This window comes from Mastomys coucha, unplaced genomic scaffold, assembly GCF_008632895.1.
Source record: "Mastomys coucha isolate ucsf_1 unplaced genomic scaffold, UCSF_Mcou_1 pScaffold22, whole genome shotgun sequence".
Lineage (NCBI taxonomy): Eukaryota > Metazoa > Chordata > Mammalia > Rodentia > Muridae > Mastomys > Mastomys coucha.
The window spans coordinates 61,070,946-61,078,674 of record NW_022196905.1 but is presented as its reverse complement, the minus strand read 5'-3'; positions in this window follow the sequence as shown (position 1 = coordinate 61,078,674).

Here is a 7,729-nt window from a genome sequence, read left to right as displayed (position 1 = left end):
ATATGGATAAATTATGTTTAGTAGGCATAAGCACAAGTGATACACCCAAGCTTCAAGGAGAGTTCATGCTGGCTGAGTGCAGATATGAGGTCTGGAGCCAGAACAGCCATCTTAAGACCGTGAATTAGAAGCCATAATGAGGCTGGCATTTCAGACCTGACTCAAGAAACCTGAGCTGCTCACACTCGCCATGTCTCCTTATTCGTTGAGGACTATACACTTTGTTTATTGATTATTGAAAAGAGAAAAAAATGCCTGTCCTTTTTTATATTTTTCTGTTGCTTACACTCTAATCTTATCACTGTTCTCTGCGCCTACAAGACTTAGAAAGCAATTCCGTCGATAGGTAAACGACAGTAGTACTGCTGAAGATGAACATTAGAATGGGAATCATATCCCACCTGACAGTGTCCGTAGTTCCTTCCAAGCAGCAGCTGGTTGATTCCCTGCTCTCTCAGCCTTGATGGCTCCGCAGTCACAGCTCTGCTGACTCAATAAAAAGGGCAATAAAATCACTTTTTGCTGCTCTATAGCACACTTTAGAGAATTACTGTAGCCTCCTGTATTATAAGGGAACAGATTTCCAATATAGCAATGCCCAAAAATCACTTATAAGGCTTTAGAGTAGCTTAACAAATCTGATAACAACATTCAGGTTGAAATGAAGTGAATGTTTCCTTGTAACCAGGAAAAATATCCACATGGCCCAATGGGCAATGTGAGATGAAAAGCAAGCTGTCTTTACGTCTGAGATCTAGGAGACACTTAAGTGATGAAAGCCCGAATGACTGTTAGTTATCCCCACACTTGCCTTGGTGTGCACTCACACTGAAGACAGCAAACAGGAAAAATAAAGCATTTGTTCAGGCTGACAAGTCAGGAGTCAGATGAGTCCACTGACTGACTCTCCTGGTGTGCATCCTCAAAAAATAAACAATAGATCCCTTAACCTAAGACATTAAGTAAAAAGATAATTTAATCAAGGTAAGTGGCTGTCATTATCACACATCCAGGCACTCGTACATACATGCCTTATTTTACTATTGTTCACTGTCTTCAGTGTGAATGCACACCAAGGCAAGTGTGGAATAACGAACAGTCATTAGGGCTTTCATTGCGTAATTGTCTTCTAGGACTTGGACATAAGGAAAACTTACTTTTCTTATCACGTATACATGCACACATACATTTGGGAAAAAAAAATAAAGAGAAGAGGAGGAGACTATTGGGATCTGTTTTAGTTAATGTTCTATTGCTTATGAAGAGATACCATGACCACGACAACTCTTATAAAGAGAAGCATTTAATTGAAGCTGGCTCACAATTTCAGAGGATTAGTCCATTATCATCATGGTGGGGATCAGGATGGCATGCAGTCAGACAAGGTAGCTGAGAGTTCTACATCTGGATCAGCAGGCAGCAGGAAGAGAGAATTGCCATATTGGGCTTGGCTTGAGCATAGGAGACCTCAAAGCTCACCCCCAGGGATACGGTTTCTCCAACAAAGCCACACCTACTCCAACAAGGCTACACCTCCTAATAGTGCCACTCTTAAAAGTGCCAAGCACTCTTAACACATCAGTCTATGGGGGTCACTTCTACTCAAATCACCACTGGGTCTTTGTTCACAAGATAATACTAATGAAAAATATATGGTTGTAATAGAGCCAGGAAAATAATTTTGGAGCTCCTTAAGTTATAATTAGTACTGATAAGACTAATTAGATGCTGGGGCCATATAATGAAGAGCTGTTGAGAAGCAGGCTAATTCTACCCAAGTAGCATCCCACAAATCTTTCTTTGCAAGTGGAAGGGCTTCTCCCTTTTTTCACAGGAATCCAGGAAACACTTCTCTTGATCACAAAGTTGTTTATTACAGATGGCCAAGACAGATGTATGGTTCCCAACATGATGCATCAAGGAGTACACAACTGAGCAATGGGATGTTCTTTAAGACAGCTTACAATCCTCAAGTGTCAAGGCCAGGAAAGGAAAAACAGTTCTGTTACATATGAGGGAGATTTAAGAGATTAAAAGAGAGTTAAAAAAGGTTTGAATGACTTTTGTCAATCATTCTTAAATAGTTGTGAATTTTTATGGGATAATGTGAGAAATTTCAATATAGATAATGTGCTTATGTTATGGACCAATGATAAGAGTGCTGGGCATACTAATGCAATTTAATTTGGGTAGTGAAAAACAAGGGTCTCATTTTGTAGATGAGTGCCAATCTCCTTTGAGGTGAGTGGCTACAATTCTACCCACCTTGATAGTTTAAGAAATGCATATGATACACAAATAAATGCACACAGAGACTGAGAACAAAAACAAGACATGACAAAATATTAACAAGCTGTTCAGGAAAAGGTGTGTTGGCTTTCAGCTTTTTGCAACTTTGACACTTTTTACAATAAGCTGGGGAGGAAAACATAACTAAGAAGAAAAGGGAAAAGGCTCTCCCTCTGTCAGACAGTGTGAGCAGACATGTAGGTGGGCAGAAGACACTACAATGTATGTGGTGGACAGATGGAATAGAAAGAGATACAGGAGAGAAAGAGATATGGCTGGGCATTTTGAAGAGAGGTGGAACTGGAGATGCAAGAGGATGGAGAGGAATAGCTTGAGTGAGTAGCCTGCCCTGCCACCTGAGGCCAGGGTGAAATCCCAGCCCATGTTGTTGGGGTGCATCATGTCTGGGTCCATGGTCATGCACAGCAGGGGTCTATGTCTTTCTATGTGACTCATTACCACCAAAGGCCATGTGAAAGTAACTGATCTGGGCTGCTGCCTGGGACCATGCTGATGTCTAAGGTTTGTGAAGAGCTGGCCCTGGCTCCTCACTGGCTGCAGCACTCAGAATAGCTGATCCCACCCCTCATCTGCCTTGTGATGGCATGGATGAGGGAGAGATGGCCTTGCCCCTCTGTGGGACATAAAACCATGCCAGGAAGTTTGGTAAGGTAGAGCCGGTCGAGACCCAGAGACTTGGTGGGCACACACCTGAGGCTTAGGTGACTCCCAGCTCCCTACCAGACTCCTAACTTGGAAGACATGTCATGCTTCTCACATAAAAGAGACTTGACCTGTGGTCACGTAGGACCAAAACAGAGTTTTCCATGCTAATGGGCTACCTAGAGACCTGAAGGGCTTAGCCAATAAGCTTCCCTTCCCAGACATTCCTCCCTGGAAAAGGTATTTAATCTCAGGCCTACCCTGAGAAGTTGGATATGGTTTGATGCATCCACTTGCCACCATGACAATAAACTGTTTGAAACCACAGACTGTGGTGCTCCCAGCCACAACTGCCACCAAGCCTGCTATTGTCAAGCCAAGAACTATCCCCAATGGGACTAGCCAGAGCTTCCCTTCCCCCTAACAACCCTCCCCTAAATCCCAGGCTAGACACAGCTCATGGGCCCCTGACTCCATTCTCTGCTCTTCTGTGACTACCACTGGAGGTGTGGGATAAACGCAGTCAAACTCCTTGAGTTCTGCCTCCCCAGGCGGCCATGCCCAGTGGCAGAGAGGACACTGGCCTCCAACCCAACACCCTTTCTTACCCCTTGTCATCTGTGGCACACCAGAGAGCTGGCCCTAGGGTAATGAGAACTGGAGAGCTGGCCTACCCCTTGCCAGTTGCAGCATTAAGTGAGCTGTTAGGGGCAGGGCTGGAGAGCTCACCCTGGTGGTATGGGAGTGGGAGAGCTGGTGGACTGACCAACTTAGCTACCACCCAGGCTCAGACCCAGGGCTTTGAGTTGGCCTAACCCAATATTGTATCCCATCTATGATCTGCTGGGCAAGTCCTGCAGATCCAAAATTGCTTGATCTCCATGCCCCGGGGCAGCAACAGGATACCTGAGATGAGTCCCAGTGAAGATCCAATATTGATAGTGTAGTAGAAACCAGGGGCCTTGAGCCAGACCAACAAGTCATGGCAATGAACATTTGCAAGTAAAGATGTGTGGACAAAAAGGGGTATACTATGTGACACACTACAGGTTCCACAATGAGGTTCTTTTGTTTGTTTTCTGTTTGTTTTGACTGGGGGTGGGATTTTGCAAGAGTGAAGGGTAGATACAAACGGATGGGGAGATGAATAGTATTGAGGTGCATGATGTGAAACTCACAAAATATCAATAAGATGAAGGAAGGAAGGAAGGAAGGAAGGAAGGAGGGAAGGAAGGAAGGGAAAGAAAGAGAGAAAGAACAAAGAGAGAAGCAGTGCGAATGAGTATGCTCTCACAGGTGATTCCATGCAGAGGTGCCTCTTGAAGAAGTAAAGCCCTGCTGTGTGAGCTAATGACTGAATTGATTGTCTTGGATGAGCAGCAGGTGCAAGAAGATCACTCTGCCAATTCCATGTGATAACAGTAGAAATGAAAATCTCACTGAAGGAGGTTCTCCTTGTATCACAAGGGAAAGTGTCATTCTTACCATGAAGGAAGGCACACTAAAGCCAAGGGACCCTCTACAAACAACGCTTCTAAACTAGCCTCTGTCTGTACAATGCCATTACTAACCCGCCCACACACTTTGCCTTAGCTCCCTTCCCAACTTATTCTTCTTTACACCTATTATTACCTTACTATTTTCTCATTCACTATTATTTAGGGCATAAAACTATTCAAACACTTTTTAAACCATGGAGTGTTTAGGTTTTCATGTAACCTGATCCTGTCTGCCCTCTGCAGAGTCAGTGACTCTCCTAAAACTGTTTTGTTCTTTCCATGAATGTTGTTGGGCCTTCACCACATGTATAAAATCTTTTAAAACTCAGCATTATGTATACCTAAAAATGTTTACTCATATATAAAAGAACATGGTAAACTCTTCATAGTAACGGGTTAAACTATGGCTTGTGGTTACTGGCTGGTAGGTATATTATATTCTATGAAATTCTTTGTGTGCAAATACCCCAGCTTTTCTAGGAAGAAGAGGACAAGTGTGGCATGGGATTGAACATCTTCAGGTTCACAAGGCATTCTCTTACTGTCCAAATTATTTAAACCAACATACACTCCGGTTAATATGAATGTGTAGGGTTCTATAGTCTCCATATCTTCACTAATACTGGATAGCATCGAAGACTTAGAATTTCTTCAGTTTGTTCCTGCTACATATTTTCTCAATTGCCTGAATTATGTGTCAATTCGATCACTTTACAGGATTCTGATAATATCATTTTATATAAAATCATTCTGAATATCAGAATAACAGATGTGCACATGAGTCTAATAATTCAGTGATACATGAAAAATATTTATTTTCATACCTAGGAACACAATACCCAGGGATAAATAGAGATGGATCGGAAAGCATAAATAAATATGAGTATGAATTAAAAATCATGGTCTGAGGCAAACAATATGGCCCAAACTGCAAAGCCTGGTGACCTGAATTCACTCCCAAGGACACAGGCAGTGAAGAGGAAGAAGAGAATACCTCAAGATATCCTCTGATTTCTACACTCACCATGGCATACTTGTGCTTATGCAATACACATATGCACAAATACTATCATGCCAAAAATAAATACAATGAAAAATGTTGAATCAACCATGTCCACTGTGCTCCATTTTCCAGCCCACAACTCTGCCTGATTTCTTCGTGGCCTGTCAGCACCATGGACAGGCAAGTAAGCTCCCACCCCAAACCCTTGCCTTTCAAGTCCTCTTAAAACACACCCAATAGTTTTAAGCTGTACTATACCCCCTGGATTCCATTTTCCAGCTGACAAATCTTCTGAAAACAGAAGAAGCACTCCCAAATTAATTTTATGAGACCACAGTCACCCTGATACCTAAACCACACAAAGGCTCAAGAAAGAAAGAGAATTTCAGACCAATCTCCCTTATGAACATTGATGCAAAATACTCCATAAAAAGTCCCAAACTGAATCCAAGAACACATCAAAAACATCATCCACTGTGATCAAGTAGGCTTAATTACAGGATTGCAGTGATGGTTCAACATGCAAAATTCCATCAACTGTTCAGGCATTATGATCAACAATTAATAAATGTAACTTCATGAAACTGAAAAGCTTCTGTAAGGCAAAGGACACAGTCAAAAGGAAAAATGGCAGCCCACAGAATAGAAAAAGACTTTCACCAGCTCTGCATCTGACAGAGGGCTGATGTCCAAAATATATAAAGAACTCAAGAAGCTAAACACTACCAAACCAAATAACTCAATTTTAAAATGAGGTACAGATCTAAACAGAGAATTCTCAACAGAGTGTTCTCTAATAGTTGAGAAGCACTTAAAGAAATGTTCAATACCCTTAGTTATCAGGGAGATGCAAATCAAAACAACTCTGAGGTTCCATCTTATACCTATCAGAATGGCTAAGATCAAAAACTTTAGCAACAGCTCATGTTGGCAACAATGTGGAGCAAGGGGTAAATTTTCTCCATTGCTTGTGGGAGTGCAAACTTGTACAACTAATTTGGAAATCAATTTGGTGGTTTCTCAGAAAATTGGAAATAGATATACCTCAAGACTCAGGTATACCATTTCTGAGCATATACCCAAAAGAAGCTCTACCATCCCACAAGGACACTTGCTCAACTATGTTCATAACAGCTTTATTTGTAATAGCCAGAAACTGGAAATAACCTATATGTACCTCAACTGAAGAATGGATACAGAAAATGTGATACATTTATGCAATGGAATACTAAAGACAATGACATCATAAAATTTGCAGGCAAATAAATGGAGCTAGAAAATATCATCCTGAGTGATTTAACCCAGATGCAGAAAGACACATACGGTTTGTACTCACTTATGAGAGGATATTAGTCATAAAATTTCAGGATAACCATGCTAAAACCACAGACCCAAAGAAGCTAAGTAACAAGAAGGACCAAGTAGGGAACTCGTGAATCTCAGTGAGAATGAGAAATAGATTAGGCATTAGACTTTTGATAGGGGGAGAAAACTGGAGTTTGGATGGGAACAGGAAGGATGAGGGGTGGGAGGACATAGGGAAAGAGTACTGGAAGAAACAACTGAATTGAGGATGATATCTGTGGGACAAACTTAGGACAATAGAAATGTCCTGAAATCTATGAGGTTGACCCTAGCTAAAATTCCTAGCAGTGGGGGATATGGAGCATGAACAGGACGTTTCCTGTAACCAGACAAGACTTCCAGTAGAGGGTTTGGGACACCAACCCAGACACAAACCTTTAGACCTACAAATTGCCCTGCCAACAAGATTCGCAGGGGTAAAAGATGGAGCAAAATTTTGAGGGAAGGGCCAACCATGGTTGGCCCTGCTCAGGACCCGTGCCATGAGAGCCCACCCCTGAAACTATTTATGATATTCTGCTATTTGTAGACAGGAGCCTACATAACCATCATCAGAGAGACTTCACCCAGCAACTAATGGAAACTGATGCAGAAACCTACAGCCAAACATTAAATGGTGCTCGGGGAGTCCTGTGGAATGAGTGAAGGAAGGATTTAAGGAGCCAGAGAGGTCAGGGATGCCATAAAAAAAAACCTACAAAATCAACTAACATGAGCCCATAGGGGCTTTTATAGACTGAACTGCCAACCAAAGAGCATGCATGGGATGTACCCAGGCCCTCTGAACATATTAACAGTTGTGCCACTGAACATATTAACAGTTGTGCCGCTGGGACTTCATGTGAGATTCATATAGCAGAAGCACAGGCTGTCTCTGACTGCATTGCCTGTCTTTGGATCCCTTCCCCCT